This window comes from Protopterus annectens, chromosome 3.part1, assembly GCF_019279795.1.
Source record: "Protopterus annectens isolate FY-2018-M chromosome 3.part1, PAN1.0, whole genome shotgun sequence".
Taxonomy (NCBI): Eukaryota; Metazoa; Chordata; order Ceratodontiformes; family Protopteridae; genus Protopterus; species Protopterus annectens.
In genome coordinates, this window is record NC_056732.1 from 614,862,026 (window position 1) to 614,879,742 (window position 17,717).

General features: G+C 43.5%; 1 protein-coding gene across 3 annotated transcripts in view; it reads left to right on the top strand.

Moving 5' to 3' along the window:
• CTDP1 (CTD phosphatase subunit 1) overlaps positions 1–17,717 on the top strand; it is a 2,700,378-nt gene that overhangs the window by 1,288,631 nt on the left and 1,394,030 nt on the right. The gene's annotated exons all lie outside the window — the stretch shown is intronic.

A 17,717-nucleotide genomic window follows, 5' to 3' on the forward strand; every position in this document is an offset into this window, starting at 1 on the left:
GATGATAGAAATCTAACTATAACTGATCTAGGATAGTTTTTGTTAGAGTTAGTATTAGCTATAGATCTATGTGCTCTTTCGATACCAAAAGAGAATGCTTCTGGTAAATCTAAAGTTTTAGGGAGCCATGTTGTTAAAAAGAAGTAATATTGTTACCTTCAATATTTTCTGGCAGTCCAAAAATCCTAATGTTATTGCCTAGATCTATTTTCCAGGTCATCCAGCTTTGTTTGTAAATGTGTATTTTGTTTCAGCAGAAACTCAATGTTGATTTCCTCTTCTTGTATTCTATTTTCCATGTCATTCACAGCTTCTTCTATGCCTGTCATCTGGATCTTCTGTTGTTGCAGGTCCATATGTAACAAGTCTATTTGTTTTGTAGTTTTTTCTATGAAAGTGTCTATTTTAGTATCCATTTTATCCATCTTAGCAGTAAGTTGCTGGACTATAATTATCAGAGACTGAAGTTCTTTCTTGATGCTGGAGTCTTGAGAATTTGTCTTACTGGAACTCATTTCAGACTGATAAACTGACAGGAAAATTTCCAAAGTAATTTCTGACAGGAATGTTATTAAGATTTCCTTTCTTTTTTAGATATAGTTCAAGAACTATATAAAACAAACATATTTAGAAAGAAAATTACTTCACAAATTAATTTTTTAAGTAATTAATTCCTGTCAATGTAATGAAATTGGTGGAGCTGAAGAAATCTGCTGCTATCCTGTGTTCATCCTTGGCCACGCCCCCACAGAGGTACTTTTGAAGGTCAAAAAGGAGAAACCTCGAATGATTCTCATAGCCCCAGACTGGTCACACCAGCACTGGTACCCGCTACTGAAGAATATGGCTCACAGCCCACCATGGATATTGCCTCAAATACCTCATTTGCTCACGCAGCAGAACAAGCAGATTCTACACAGCCAGATCAAAACCTTAAACCTGGCTGCATGGCAAATCAATTAAGTATCCAACCTGCACCTCTTTCACAAGCAGTACTGGATGTTATTCTAGAAGCCAGGAGGCCAAGCACCAGGAAGGCTTACTCGGACAAATGGAAAAGGTTCTCTGCTTGGAACCAAGCTAAAGGCCAAGACACAACTCAGCCTCATATGCCTCACATTCTGCAGTATTTAGCTGAGATGTTGCATAAAGGACTTTCCTTCTCCTCAATTAAGATCCATGCATCAGCTATTTCAGCTCACTATGACACGAATCCACCTTTATTTTCAAATCCTCTCCTAAGGCAGTTCCTCAGAGGGGCAAAAAACATTAGACCACCTAGAAGAGCTCCTACACCAACATGGGACCTCAACTTTGTTCTGGAAAAAAGTGACGGTACCTCCCTTTGAACCAGCTTTTTCTGCAGACCTTCAGTTCCTATCTTGGAAGACTGCCCTGCTCCTGGCAATAACTTCTGCTAGGAGAGTCTCAGAATTACAGGCACTTATGGCAGTGGAACCTTTCCTCATTTTTCATCAAGGCAGAGTTTCTCTACGAACTAATTCTTCCTTCATGCCTAAGGTGGTTTCCAGTGTAGCTTTAAATCAAACCATCCACCTACTCACTTTCTTCCCCAATCCACAGAACAAAGGTGAGAGACTCCTGCACTCCTTGGACATTCACAGGTGCCTACAGGGGACGTCAATGGCAGGCTAACAACCAGCGAGGTACTGCCACAGATCCAGCCACCACCACTTCCACAGGACAATCACAGTGACTTGGCTCTGGCACTGCCTACCAGGGAACAACTAGAAGCACCCTTAGGCGGAAAGCTAGCCATATTTTCAGTAAACTGGCACTACATCACAGGAGACAAATGGATTTTACAGACAATAGACCAAGGTTACAGGTTTCACTTCCATACTCTACCAAGGAAGAGAGGAATGCCAAACCTACCTCCAAATCAGAAAACAGAAGCTCTACAACAAATAAATCACTTACTAAGGATGAGAGCTATAGAAAGGGTACCGTCTATGGAACAGGGGCAAGGATTTTACTCCAGACTCTTCCTGGTACCAAGAAAAGAAAACCAATGGAGACCTATTCTAGACCTATCGCTCTAAACACATACCTCATTGTTCCAAAATTCAAAATGCTGACCCTACAGCAGCTTCTTCCCATGCTGGGCAAGGAGTCTTGGCTGGTAACTCTAGATCTCAAGGAGGCATACCTGAATGTCCCCATACGACCAAATTGCAGAAGATACCTCAGATTTCTTGCAGGATCAGAGCATTATCAATTCTCAGCATTGCCCTTTGGCTTATCTACTGCGCCCAGAGTATTCACGAAATGCCTGGCATCAGTAATGGCTCATTGCAGGCTTCAGGGAATTCAAATTTACCCTTACCTGGACGACTGCCTGTTACAAGCGGACAACAAAAACAAATTAACAAAAGATTTGAAAAAGGTCATTTACCTACTGCAAGCCCTGGGATACACAGTCGATATAAAAAAGTCAAGGCTGATACCATCCCAAAGGATAACCTTCTTGGGTGCAGAGCTGGACACATCAAACCAAATGGCATTCCTAACAGCAGAAAAACAGAAGCACCTCCCTCTCTACTTCATGGCATTAACAAAGCAGAACCAGCTAACAGCAAGAAAAGTCCTGCAAGCCCTGGGTTGCATGGCATCCTGCATAATATTGATTCCACATGCCAGACTACATATGAGAAAGTTACAGTGGTACCTAAGGAATTTATGGTCTCAGCACAAGCACAGCCTAGAAACCCGAATTCCGATAATTCCATGCCTGAAGCAAGAATTCCAATGGTGGGCTCAGGCCTGTCAATCGAACAAAGGACTGCCCTTCCACAGACCTCAACCAAGCCAGACCATCACAACGGACGCCTCAGACCTCGGTTGGGGGGCACACATGTTGGACAAGTGCATACAAGGCTTATGGACTCAAGACCAGCTGCACCTACACATAAATCAAAAGGAGATGCTGGCAGTAAAACTGACAATTCGGACATTCAGACCATTTCTTCGACAGGGTCAATTGCTGATAAGGACAGACAACACCACAGTTATGTGGTACATCAACAAACAGGGAGGCACGCATTCATACCCTCTATGCCGGATGGCAATGGACCTCTGGAATGTGGCCCTGAGCTTCAACATTCAGTTACAAGCAATATTTGTACCAGGAAAAAAATATATACTGGCAGACATCCTAAGCAGAACTACCACGGATGCCCACGAATGGATGCTGCATCCAGACATCTTCAAAACCATTACAGGGAAATGGGGACTACCAGAAATAGACTTATTTGCATCCCCACACAACCACCAATTGAAAAAATTCTGCACGAGGGCATACCACCCACTTACTTGGAAGGTGGACTCCCTATCTTTCAGTTGGAAAAACCTGACAGCATATGCATTCCCACCTCTTCCTTTGATGCACAAGGTGCTATTGAAGATCAAAGAAGACCGTCCAAGGATCATCCTGATAGCTCCAGACTGGCCGCGGCAGCATTGGTACCCATTACTGAGGAGTATGTCTCGGGAACAAATATGGCCTCTGCCCCTAGTTCCCTTATTGTTAACACAGAACAACTTCAAAACCCTGCATCCAAACCTAAAAACACTGCAGCTGGCTGCCTGGAACATTGCATAAGACAAAATAACCCAGATTTATCTCAAAGGGTTAAAGACATTATCTTGGAGGCTCGCAGACCCTCTACAAGAAAAAAATATTCAGCAAAATGGAAAAGATACCTCATTTGGAGTGCAGCAAAAGGAGAAAATGTGTCACTGGTAAACATAGCTAACATCCTGGAATACTTGGCAGAGCTCTTCCACAATGGCCTGTCCTATTCTTCCATTAAGATTCATGCATCAGCTATTTCAGCAGAATACAACATGGACCCTCCAGTCTTCTCACACCCTCTGCTCAGGCAGTTTCTGAGAGGAATTAAAAATGTAAAGCCACCTAGGAAGCCACCATTGCCCGCATGGGACTTGAACTTTGTGTTAGAAAAGTTGACACTCCCTCCTTTCGAGCCAGCGGCAACAGCAGAATTACAGTACTTATCATGGAAAACTGCTTTCCTGCTTGCAGTCACTTCAGCAAGAAAGGTTTCTGAACTACAGGCATTAATGGCAGTACAGCCCTTCCTTATCTTCCATCAAGATAGAGTGTCCATGAGAACTAATCCTACTTTTATGCCAAAGGTGGTCTCCAGGGTATCTTTAAACCAAGCTATCCACCTGCCTACATTCTTTCCCAACCCACAGAACAAGGGAGAAAGACTGTTACATACCTTGGATGTACATAGACAATTGCGTTACTACCTGGACAGGACCAAGAGCAATAGAAAAACTGACCAGCTATTGGTAGCATATGCAACAGGAATGGAAGGAAAAGCAATTTCAAAACAGACAATCTCTAAGTGGATAGGAAATTGCATTAGATTTTGTTACTCTCACCATGGGAAGAAAACTCCAGAAAACATCAGACCTCACGCTGCAAGAGCTACAGCCACTACCACAGCTTTTTTACGAGGAGTGGCTACCAAAGACATTTTAGAGGCTGCTACTTGGAGCTCCGTGCATACATTTGCCAAGCATTATAATCTACCTTTATACTCCAGATCCCGAGCAGGTTTTGCCACTGCTGTTTTGCAAGGGATCTTAACTACACCATAATCTTATTGCTCCTCCTCCCCCAGTTTGGCTATGGTATTCTACCCATTTGTAAGGACTGCAGATGCATCCTTGAAGGACATAGTACAGTTTTGTACCTACCATAAATGTAGATGTCCGAGAGGCATGCATCTGCAGTCAGGATTACCCACCCTCCTTCCCTCTGTGGTACTCCTAGGGTATTTGCCCATCTTGTAGCTAGTTGGGGAATCTATTATGGTGTATTTGTTTGTATATATGTACATACATGCTTATTTTTTGTTTGCTCTCTACTATTTGGAACCATTTGCATTTATCGAAATTTAGCCTTCCTAGAGGGCACCTGGCATCTGGGGCAAGAAACACTGAGGAAAATGGCGTCGGCTGATACCTTTATACCCGAAGAACTGCCGCTATGACGTCGGGTGAAGTGCGACATCAGCCGAGGCCAGACCCAGACTTTGGAATCCGGCCGACCGAAGGGCTGCCTGACAACAGGACAACCCATTTGTAAGGACTGCAGATGCATGCCTCTCGGACATCTACATTTATTTTAGGTACAAAACTGTACTTTTTGTACCTAACATAAATGTAGATGTTAGAGTGTTCACCCTGCTGCAGTCCAGGTTACCCTCCCTCCAACCCCTCTGATCTACTGGCTAAATCTTTGCTATGCCTTACTGATGTATTTGCTTATAGCTGAAGGGATTTTGTGTCTGTACAGTGTTCACACCTTTTGGTACTAATTTGGATCACCCTTTTGGGGGCACCTGACATCTGGGGCAAGAAAAACTGAAGACAATGACGTTGGTTGCAATATATATACCCCTGGCGCACTGATGTCAGGGATGAGGCGACAGCAACCGACGTCGGACCAAGACTTTGGAAATCCGGCCGACTGCGGGACCGCCTGACGACAGGATAACCCAAGTGTGATGACTGCAGCAGGGTGAACACTCAAACATCCACATTTATGGTAGGTACAAAACTGTACTTTTTGCAGGCTGTAGGTGTCTGTGTTCCAGGCCTGTAAAGAAATGAAATACTCTATTACAATTGGATGTCAATTCCTAGGTAGCCGTTGGTGGTTAACGTGCTTATTGTGCATCTAGAAGCCACAGTACCTTAGCAAGTATTCTGCCATTTATGTCCTGTAAGCTAGAGGGTCTTGGGGAAAAATATTTCTTCCTTTATGTAGAGGGAGCATGAATGAGTTGGACTAGCTGTGGTTGCCAGTGGAATCTATCTTACTGATGTGTGCTTTGACTCCTCCTGTTTTTTATTATAAGTATTTTACCAAAGAGTACATGGTGTCTTAGCAGATTAGCGCTTCCTCTTTACCTTCTACTTCTGAAAAGAGTTACCTTAGAAAAAGGGAACTACTATTCCTCTGAACTGTCACCTGACTTGGATGCAGACATAGAGAAAAACCTGGCTTACTGAATCCAGATTTATTCACCTCTGGACTGTAATATCAGCAGTAACATGAAGCTTCATTCAAGGCCATTGAGATAGGTGACAGTAATAAAGCCTTCTACATCCACTTACAAAAAATGAACAGAAAGTACTATGGAAGTACAGAAAGTACTATGGAAGTATACTAGAACAAAATGGTGTCACTTTAACAGAGAAAAGAGAAATGGAACACATTTTGGGCCACAAAGGAAAACACAATTACTGTTCCTCTCTGCAGCACAATTCCACCTGAAATTACTTTTGAAATGGTCAGCTCTGCCATTGTAAGATCATAAACGGAAATTCCATCGGACTGAATGAGATATCAGTATGCTTAACATGTGCAGTGAAAAATAACTTGGTCTACCCGCTTATACATACAGAGCATTAAGAACTGGCTATTTTTTTATTTGTATTTGCTTTTCAGTGTATTACACTTGTTTGAACTGACCTGTTGCAGATTGCTGTGCTCCCAATCCACCAAGGGAAGCCCTTACACAGACCTCAGTAATTACAGTTTGATTATTCTCAAAAGCAGACAATAGTGATGGAAAGAAACATTACTGAACTTATTCAGATAAACATGGGAGACTTCCTACTCCGTGACATGACCCAGTACAGCTTTATCAAAGACAAATCTCTTACGCTTAGCTTTATATAAGTTTTGAGAGTGTAACTTCAACCCTGGTTGAAGGTTTATCTATTTTTGCAGATACTTCGACCTGGATAGAGCATTTGACGCTAAACTGAATGATGGCGTTGTATATAAACCCGGGATTCTAAAAATAAATGAAACTAAAATAATTTGGTGTATACTTGGTGATGTGATTAAAACACAAGATATAAGAATACGAGGAGCAGGACTCCTATCTTTATAATCCCTTGTTAGCAGTGGTCCTTTAATGGTCTGTGCTGGTGCTACTCCTTTTTAGCAAGAAAACTGAACCTGTCTCGTATATGCAGATGACTGCAAACCTGAGAGCATTGTCCTTAACCTCGCTAATACCACCTCCCTTCTGCTAGCACCTAATGTTACACATGAACAGTAGAAATTACCTGACCTTACCTTTAATGTCAAAAATGTAGTATTCTGATATGTGGCAAACATTGCAACCATTTTTATACAATGCTCATTGGTAACACATAAAAATTGACAAGATCGCAAACGATTTTGGAGTATTTGTATATTGTTACCTTCATTTGATGCTAATACAGCCACTTCTCTGTTGTATTAAAGGAAGAGCTAGTTTAGTTATTTTTAAGAACAACCAGGACACTTAAGGGAGTAACTGTTTTGGTATATTGACAGGCTAGAAGGGCATTATTGCCCATGCCTGAAATATGTGCATGCATGTACATATGTTCTGTCTGCAAAGCGTATGGTTTGCCCACCTGATTCTCTGTGGGATTAAGAGGCATGCCAGAGAGGTAATTATCTCCTTTTACATACTCTTACCAGTCCAGTTGTCGAATGTAGCATCCTTTTCTGATACCTTCTCTAACACCATATGGTGCAGCTGAAGAAGGTGCAGAAGGTCTTTAAAAAGAGAATTGAAGGGCTTCAAAGTTTATCTCAAAACTGAAAAACAACAACTCTCTCTGTCTCTCTTCTCTGTATCCTATTGCTTTCTAAGAAAATATGTCATTCTTGGCATTCAGAACATTAACAGAATCTTACTGTTAAACCATTTCATTAGAGTGTATGCAGTTTGAAAAACAGGAAGAGTACATAAGCATTAGGAGATCCTTGTAAGAGAAAAGAGGCAATGCAAAAAGGTCAAATATTTTGTGCCTCAATTACTTGTGGGATGCATAATCAGACATTTGTTGTGGATTATACCTACATACCTACATTTTTGCATGTACTTCCACTGCACATGAGGGTAGTTTTTCATTTAGGTTAGGATCCCTTTATCAGTAAACAAGGCTGCACTTTTTGTCTTGAACAAAAATATTTGAAAATAGTAGAGTAGTCTCTCAAAGACTACAGGCTACAGACTTTTGGACTTGCAAGAAGATGTAAAATAATTATCTAGTTTGGATCTGCTGACATATCTAAAGTAGTATTAAATTACTTTGTTGGATTTGTTTGATGCTGTTTGCAATATTTTATTTATTTATTTTACATTTGTTAACCGGGTTAGTCTAGCTGAGCATTAGCTTGTTTTCAGTGGAGACCCGAGGAGAAAAGCTCCGCAATCCGTATTAACATTTTACATACAGTCAGCAAGAAAATTGCACTGGCAGCTAAAACAATTTGTTAGAGAAATAACATTTTACAATAAAAGTTTACAGAAAACAGTCGGGTACAAATTAGAGATCAAACTGCAAAAAGCATTTACAGCAAATCATACAGAAAAGCAGTAGAGTACAGTGTCAGAATTCTTACAACAAAAACTTAGGTGCAATGTCAGTGTAGGGAAAACTGTGTTCATTATTCCCAAGTAGTTGTATACAGTATAGGTACAGATGGAGTAGTAAGGTAATGTAGGAGGTTAAGCAACGAGACAGAGGTGTAGATGAATATTAAGACAGACAGTGGAAAAGAAAGGAGAGATGAGAGACAGAAGCTAGGGTTAGGTAGTTTCAGGGAAGATGACTACAATGGCAGGACCATTTATTTATTAGGTATTCCCAAGTAAAAAAATAAGAAAAGTGGATTTTTCCTGAATAGGTGATCTGTTTTTATTGAACTTCATTTGACTTTTACTGTATTGTATCATTTACTTAATTTAATTATCCCAGGCTGAGAGGTGCTATTTTTTAGCTAGAGACCAGCAATGCGGATATTATTTTTGTGTGTGACGTGGAGCATTTGGTGAAAGACTACATAAAGCATGTGGTATATGCATTGAAAAATGGCATTGAGGTAAAGACTGTGAATCCAGAGGTCATCATCATCCCTTCCTTTCCCATTTTGTACATGGGATCGGAGTGTCGTGTCATCTGTTGCCATCTCTCTCTTTTAACAGTGCCACTCTCCTACCTTCGTCTACAGTCGTGCCTGACTGTTGCAGGTCTCTCACACAGTCCATCCATGTCTTTGCTGGATGCCCTTGCTTCCTTTTTTATTCTTTCTGTCCCAAATCCTCTTCACCAGATTGTCTTCTGCTTTCCTGCATATGCTCCTGAGTCAGTCTGAGATACTTGGACTTCTGCTGTGTTGTCATCATTTCTTTGCCTGTCCCACAGTGTGCATCCTGTCACTGTACCCAGGCACTTCATGTCCATTACCTCTAGCTTCCTCAGCTATTCTGTCTTCACTACCCAGGTTTCTGTACCATACAGTAGTATTGGTTGCATCACAGCTCTGTACACCTTACTTTTCAGTTTCTTTAGCATTCTTTGGTCATACCTACCCCAACACTTTGTAACAGTTGTCTGTAGTCCCTCTTATTCTAGCTTTGACCTCCTCATTCAGACTTCCCTCCCCCTCAAGCATCCCTCCCAGGTACTTAAAGCTGTTAAATTGTTCCACTATTTTTCCCTTCTATATCACTTCTCAGCTTCTGATTTCCTCCATTTGATGTCATTACAATTGTTTTATCATACTCATTGTCATTCCATGTGCTTTAAGCTTTGCATTTCATTCCCCTGTCCTTTGCTGAAGTTCTTGTTCAGAGTCTGCCTACGGACTGGTGAGCAGGTTGCTGCTGGCATCCCTTGCGAAGGGTGTCTTTTTTATCTTTCTGAGTTTGCCTTGCAGCCTGATGTAGCTTCTTTGTGTCATCAAATGAGTCCCTTTCCGGAAGCTGGTAGAGTGCCTCTGATGCCTTGTTTGTCGCTATTGCATCTACCCTCTTAGCCTTTTTATGAGCTAACCAGTATTCCTTCTTAGCCTGTTCCATCTTTTTATTCTCCCACTTTTTCTTGCACTTCTGATTTCCTTTGACTGCCTGGACTTTTGCATTCTACCGCCAACTGTTTTATGCACCTTATTTCTGTACTTGGCTCAGTCACATATCTGATGTTCTTCGTGTTTCACTGTTGCAGTCGTCACATTAGGGTTATCTGTCTGCAGGTAGCCCTCAGCTGGCCTGAATACCAGAGTCTTGGGATTTCTGCGTTGGATGCTATCGCTTCTTCCATGACGTCAGGTCATCAGGGGTAGAAAACATGCAGCTGATGCCATTACATCAGTCGTTCTTGCCGTGCCCGAAGCAGAAGCTGTTCACAAGTGCCGGTTGGCCGTCTCTTGAAAGATAAGTACCCCATTGGGGATCCTTTTTTCTTGCTCTAACCGATGTCAGAAAAAAATAATAATTGTCTTGCCTGTGGAAAGCAAATACCTCGCAGAGATTTTCATTCTTACTGCGTCACTTGTTTAGGCCCAGACCGCAATGTCCCTCGCTGTCAGTTTTGTGCCTTGTTCAACACCCGAACTATTCATCTTCGGGCTATTTTTGTATCTAAATTCTTTCGCTCTCTATCTCTGTACTCCAAAATGGCTTCGATAAACCATCTGACTACCGATCTCCCAAAAAAAGTAAGGATAAAGACGGACTGCATAGGTCCAAAACTGCCGAAGATGCTACTGTTAAGCTAGTCGCCAGTCAGTGGGTACTCAAGTGAGGCACTTTCCCAGCCCCTGATACCCGCTTCTACAGATTCGCAGGCCTCTACTGAGACCCATTCGGAGTCCGGTATGCCGCAAGATCCTTCTTCGACTATGGAACCTGCGGATGTCTCTAACTTGGATGGGTCCGGAGCCGCTGTGCAGGCACCAGCTTCTGAGGGTGTATTCAGGCCTTCCGATTTTCATATTAAACCAACAACTTCATTTCAAACCAAAAATGCTGAATTTCTCAGGCCTAAAGTTCGCACTACGCCTAGGAAACCGACGACCAAAGGACATTCTCACACCCACATGCCACAAAAACAAATGCTTTGAATGGCTGAAGACTTCATTACTTTAATTAGGGGAAGTCAGCCTTCCCCTTCAAAAGGACCTAGAACCGATTTCCCTTCTGATTCTTCAGATGAGGTGTCTGATAACTCTGATCCTTCTGATTACCAGGACATATCCTTATCTACCTATATGGATTCTGATGCAGAGGATTCCATTCCCTCTGCTTTCCCCCCAGAAGATTTTTCTTTTGGTGAAATCCTGCATACCCTTAGAGAGCATTTCCACCGGGAGAGCCAGGACTAATCTCAGTCCAAAAAGAGACTCGGGGAATTTTTAAACTTGCCTCAGCACAGGCCTCTAGGTATCCCTCCTGTTCTGGAAATTGCAGATGATGTCTTTTTGGAATCCAGCCTTACCCCTAATACTTTGCCTCCAGCTCCCAGGAAACCTGACAGGTACTGCAGAGCACCTGACTCCCACAATTTCAACTTTAAGAATCCTACTGCGGATCCAGAGACCATTTCCCAGGGACCTAAAGGCATTAAGGCTACAACTGCCAAAAATCCAACCCCTTCAGACAGGGATTCTAGGGCATTAAGACAGATGGGATAAGAAGGTATACACTTCAGCTGCTCTTGCCATTAGGGCTTTAAATTGTCAGTTTCATATGTTAAAGTATCAGCAGCGTATTATGTTGCTAACTAAACAGAAAATTATGTTGATTCCTGATTGTGCAGAATACAAAGATTTACAAGAGTTGATGCATTCTGCTAACCAAGTTGGTAAACATACTTTGCAATGTGGATTTGATGCCTTAGAAGCATCTTGCAGGGCTGCTGTCACTGAGTCTGTTCTCAGAAGGCATGCTTGGTTTAAGGAACAAAACTTGCCGGGCCATGTCAAAGCAAAATTACTAGAGGCACCATTAAACCAAGAAGCGTCTATTTGGCAATAAAGCAGAAGTCCTCAAAAGGATGGAGGAGAAAGCTAAATCTATGCAAACTGTTAAAAGATTTCTTACAAGTATAGCCATCTAGATTGAGTAGGCATTGGGCTTCTAAAAACTGGTCTTTTCCAGTCCCTTCCAGGCCTTCTCAGTCCAAGCCCAGGGGCAGCAGACCACCAAGAATTCAGTCTCAGGTTATGCACAGATCTAAGCAATGGAGTGCTCCCATGTCCAAAACAGGGAGTAGTAAGCTGCCATCCTATGGTAAAATTGCACAGCGACTTATCCTTAACTCTTCCAAGCCTTGCCCAAGTACTTGCCCCTTTAGGAGGGAAACTTGCCCTGCATGCCAAAAACTGTGAGTACATTACCCAGGACAGATGGGTCTTAAACATTGTTTCCCAGGGATACAGATTCCACTTCCACTCCCTCCCAACCCTAAGCGGATGGCCAGACCTCCCCCCAAACCAGTGGGCAGAGGGCCAAAAGTAAGTGCTTTCTCTTGTCAGCATCAAGGCTATTCAGCCTGCCCCAGCAGAACAAAGGGGACAAGGCTTTTATTCCCGACTGTTTCTGGTGGCCAGAAAAGAAAGCTTTTGGCGTCATATCCTGGATCTGTCAATTCTCAACACCTTTCTGGTGGTTCCAAAATTCAAAATGCCAACTCTTCAACAGCTGCTTCTTATGCTAGCCAAGGACTCCTGGCTAGCAACCCTAGACTTAAAAGAAGCTTATCTGTACATTCCCATAAGGGGATCTTGCAGGAAATACCTACGCTTCAGAGCAGGCTGTCAGTTCTTTGCACTTCCCTTTGGCTTATCTACTGCGCCCAGGGTGTTCACAAAGTGCCTAGCTCCAGCCATTGCATATTGCAGGCAGAAAATAATTAAAATTTACCCATACTTGGACGATTGCCTGATTCAGGCAGACAGTCAGGAATTGCTACTACAGCACCTGGCATTTGTAAAGAGACTTCTGACTTCACTGGGGTGCACCATCAACGAAAAGAAATCTTAGCTGGTACCCAGCCAACAGATTGTGATCCTGGGAGCAAGCTTGAACTCAACTTCCCAGATGGCATTCCTCACTCTAGAGAAACAAATTTATTTGACAAACTACTTCAATCTACTGGCCATCAAAACGCGGCTATCTGCAAGAAAAATACTGCAAGCCCTCGGGTTCATGGCCTCTTGCATTCTACTCATTCCATATGCAAGACTGCATATGAGGAAACTTCAGTAGTACCTAAAACGTCTCTGGTGTCAACACTCTCAGGACCTGGAAACAATGATTCCTATCATTCCTTGCCTAAGGACAGAGTTCCTTTGGTGGACAAAGGCCTGCAACCACATCAAGGGACTCCCTTTCACTCTATCTCTTGCTGCCCAAACCCTAACAACAGACGCATCAGACTATGCATGGGAGGCTCATATGGCAGGGCAGTGCATTCAGGGCAAATAGAGCCCAAAGTAAATGCACCTGCATATCAGTCAAAAAGAAATGTAAGTTGTACAGAATGCTCTGACAGCCTTCAAAGGCCTTATTCTTCCAGGACAACTATTGATAAAGACAGACAACACCACAGTTATGTCGTACATAAACAAGCAAGGGGGACCCATTCCTACCCATTCTGCAGATTAGCCATGGCTGTGTGGAACACAGCCTTGAGCAGCCAAGTGCACCTGCAAGCTCAGTTCCTGCCAGGCAAACTAAATTCACTGGCAGACGACTTGAGCAGAAATCTCATGGACCCACACAAGTGGAAACTGGAACCCAAAATATTCAAGCTTGTGAGGAACAGGTGGGGGGGGGGGCACCAGAGGTGGACCTTTTTGCTTCCCCTCAGAACTATCAGTTGAGCAAATATTGCACCAGAACTCCCCACAGTCAAGCTTGGAAAGTGGATGCCCTGTCCTTTACCTGGGAAAGCCTCTCAATCTATGCCTTTCCCCCTCTGCCCCTCCTCTCGAAGGTTCTACTAAAGATCAAACAGGACAAGCCAAGGGACTGGCCATGCCAGCACTGGTACCCTCTTTTGCGCAGTCTGACAGTACTGCCACCATGGCACCTGCCTCAGACTCCTTCCCTGCTGTCCCAACAGGCGGGCCAGATTCTGCACCCTCCGCAACAGACCCTGAACCTAGCAGCCTGGCTCATCCCCTGAACTCATCACCAGTAACCCTCAGTAAGTAGGTGCTGGATGTCATTCTTGAGGCAAGGAGGCCTAGTACTAGAAAATCCTATTTGGAAAAGTGGAAAAGATACTGTTCCTGGAGCCACTCTCAGGGAAGGGACACAACTGTGCCCAGCTTACCTCATATACTAGATTACTTAACAGAAGTGCTCCACAAGGGCCTATCCTTCTCTTCAATTAAGATTCATGCCTCTGCCATCTCAGCTCATTATAATACTGAGCCAACCCTCTTCTCTCATCCTGTGGTAAAACAGTTCCTGAGAAGAGCCAAAAATTTTAAGACCCCCCAGGAGAGCTCCCACTCCTGTCTGGGACCTTAACTTTGTATTGAAAAAACTCACTCTTATGCCCTTTGAACCTGCTGCTACAGCAGAGTTAAAATTCCTCTCATGGAAAACAGCTTTACTTCTAGTCATCACTTCAGCAAGAAGAGTGTCTGAATTGCAGGCCCTTATGGCAGTGGAACCCTTCATTATCTTCCATGCGGACAGGGTTTCCCTCAGGACTAACCCATCTTTTATGCCCAAAGTGGTGTCTAGCATTGCTTTAAACCAGTCCATTCATTTGCCAACTTTTTTTCTCTAATCCTAAGAATAAAGGGGAAAAGATCCTGCACTCCCTGGGCGTGCACAGACAGCTTAGGTTCTATCTGGACAGGACTAAGCCTCTCAGAAAATCTGACCAGCTGCTAGTTAGCTATGCTGCAGGGGCAGAGGGCAAGGCCATTTCAAAGCAAACCATTTCTAAATAGATAGCACACTGCATCCATTTCTGCTATAAACACCATGGGAAACCTACCCCACTGGGGATCAGAACACATTTCACTAGGACTACATATACCTCTACAGCATTCCTCAGGGGAGTCCCTACCAGGGACATCCTGGAAGCTGCAACCTGGAGCTCTGTACACACTTTCACCAAGCATTACCACTTACCTGTCTTTTCTAAATCCAGAGCTGGATTTGCCACAGCAGTCTTACAGGACCTGATTGCTAACCCTAATGCTTCTTGACTACCTCCACCCTCCCTTAGCTTTGGGAATCAACCCAAATGTGATGACTGCAACAGTGAAACACGAACATAGTACAGTTGTGTACACTTACCATAAATGTCGATGTTCGAGTGTATTCACTGTTGCAGTCCTGGTTACCCTCCCTCCAAGCTCCCTGATCTCTCTTTACTTCTACCTATCTTTTTTTTGTTTGTCATATCTTATATCATGTGCATTTGCTTTTTGCTGGGGGGTGTTCCATACCATGTAATTGCTCCCTATTTTGGGGGCACCTGACATCTGGGGCAAGAAAAACTGATATAATGGCGTCGGCTGCATGTTTTATACCGCTGACAGCCTGACGTCATGGAAGAAGCGACAGCATCTGACGCAGAAATCCCAAGACTCTGATCCTGCAGGCAGATAACCCTAATGGCATGAATGCAACAGTGAATACACTCGAACATATACATTTATGGTAAGTGTACACAACTGTACTTTCTGTAGTCCTCATACATGCTATTTTGAGACTCTGCATTATTCTTCAACTCCACCTATTTCCTCTTCTTCTCAAGTGCCAAAGCCCCGAGTATTTCTTTAAACTCCATTGCCTATCAACTGCCAGATGTTCTCCGTGTTTCACTGTTGCAGTCTTAACTTGATGGATTTCCTATCGTGAAAGCCCTCGTCCGGCCCAACTACCAGAGAAAACTCTGTCTGCCTCCCAGGCTGGCAGATGCCCTGAACGACGTCAGTATGCTTGGATATAAAGGGAGCCAGCCTGCGTCATGATTTCAGTTTTTTCTCTCTGTCGGAGCCCAAAGCTTCAAGTAGGTAGGTCGGTCAGCACCAGAGAGAAGTTATCATCGGAAAGATAAGTACCCCTTTGGGAACTACTTTCTTCTCCTTTAATGCATGTCAAATAAAGTAAATAACTGGCTCCTCTGTGGTAAGCATATCCCACACAGAGACTTTCACTCACTTTGTGTCACCTGTTTAGGCTCAGACTACAATGTCCCTAGTTGCTGTTCTTGTGCACATTTTAACACTAGGGCTATTAGCCGTAGGGTTGAATTTTTAGTGAGATTCCTGAGTCAAGAAACTTCTCACTGAAATCCAATGCTGTCCGGCAGTCATTCCGAAAGTGAGCAACCTAAGCAAAAGAAAGAAGAAAAGAAACAAAAGCTTAGGCCTTCGGATGACAACCATTTGCTGTCTTCCTCTCCTTCTAGACTTGTGATTGTTGAGGAAGATGAGTTGCTTTTGGAGCCTCCTTTGGTGTCTGAAATTGTTACAGGCCTCTGCTGAGACCCATTCAGAGTCCAACATGCTGTCATTCCCATCTACTTCTATGCAAGCCCTTGCATATGGCTATTTTAGTCAGGTCCGGGGCCGCTCAGCAGGTCTCTGCTTCCGAAGAGCGTTTTTCTACCGGTGACACTCCACCAAGGCCTAGTCCTACACCAGTTCTTTTTCACCCCTCCAGAGAGACAGGTGCCATGTCATCAGACACGCCTAGGCTTAAGACCAAAACCACCCCAAAGAGAGATACTGTGGCAGGGCCTTCACCAAAGCCTACTGGCTCCCTTTTTCAGGGATCTCAACAGGATTTAATTAGATTAGCTGAGGACCTACTTTCTATTGTTAGGTCAAGACAGGCCACAGGGGATGTCTCACCAGGAAAAAGGAAAATGGTTGCTCCTTCTGAAGCTTTCCCAGACCCTTTTCAATCAGATGATTCAGACCTAGAGGAGTATAGGTCTGAAGAAGGCCCCTCCTGTACATCTTATGATGAGTCTGATTCAGAGGAGAACCTTCCCTCTGCCCCCCCCACCCTCCCCCGAGGATTTCACCTTTGGTGGAGACCTTTCATGCTATGAGACAGCATTTTCAGTGGGGGACAGAGGAATTTCCCTGGTCTAAAAAGAGAGCTAGGGAGTTCCTACATCTACTTGAACACAAGCCACTGGCTGTTCCTCCCAGTTTAGAGGTAGTGGAATATGTCCTCCAGGATTCCTCATTGAATCCATATTCTCTTCCCCCTGCCCCACGTTAACCAGACAAGTTTCATAGGGTACAGGATTCTCACAAATACCTTTTTTAAAAATCTTTCTGCTGACCCTTAGGTGGTCACCCCGGGGCCCAAAGGGGCTAGAGCCAGTTCATCCAGGAACCGTTTACCTACAGACAGTGAGTAGAGCCCTTGATAGCTTCAGGAAAAAGGTATATAAATCTGCCATGCTTACTGTGAAGGCCCTCAACTGTCAATTCCATATGATCAAATATCAGCAAACCATTTTAGATCACCTGAAACAGAAGACCACCTCTCTGAAGGATGTAAACCTTTCCAAAGAGCTTCTAGATCTTTGTCATTCCAGTTTCCAGTTAGCTAAGCATTCATTACACTGTGATTATGATGCCATATAAGCTTCTTGTAGGGAAGCTGCCACTGGCTCAGTTATTAGAAGGCATGCGTGGCTTAGGAAACAGTCTCTTCCTGACCATGTTAAATCAAACCTCCTGGATGCTCCACTGGACAAAGACTTTCTCTAAGGCAGAGGTAGTTCTCAAAAAGATGGAGGACAAAGCAAATTCTGTGTGGACTGTGAAGGACTTCCTCCAAGTGCAGGCTCCTAGGTTCTCTAGGAACTTT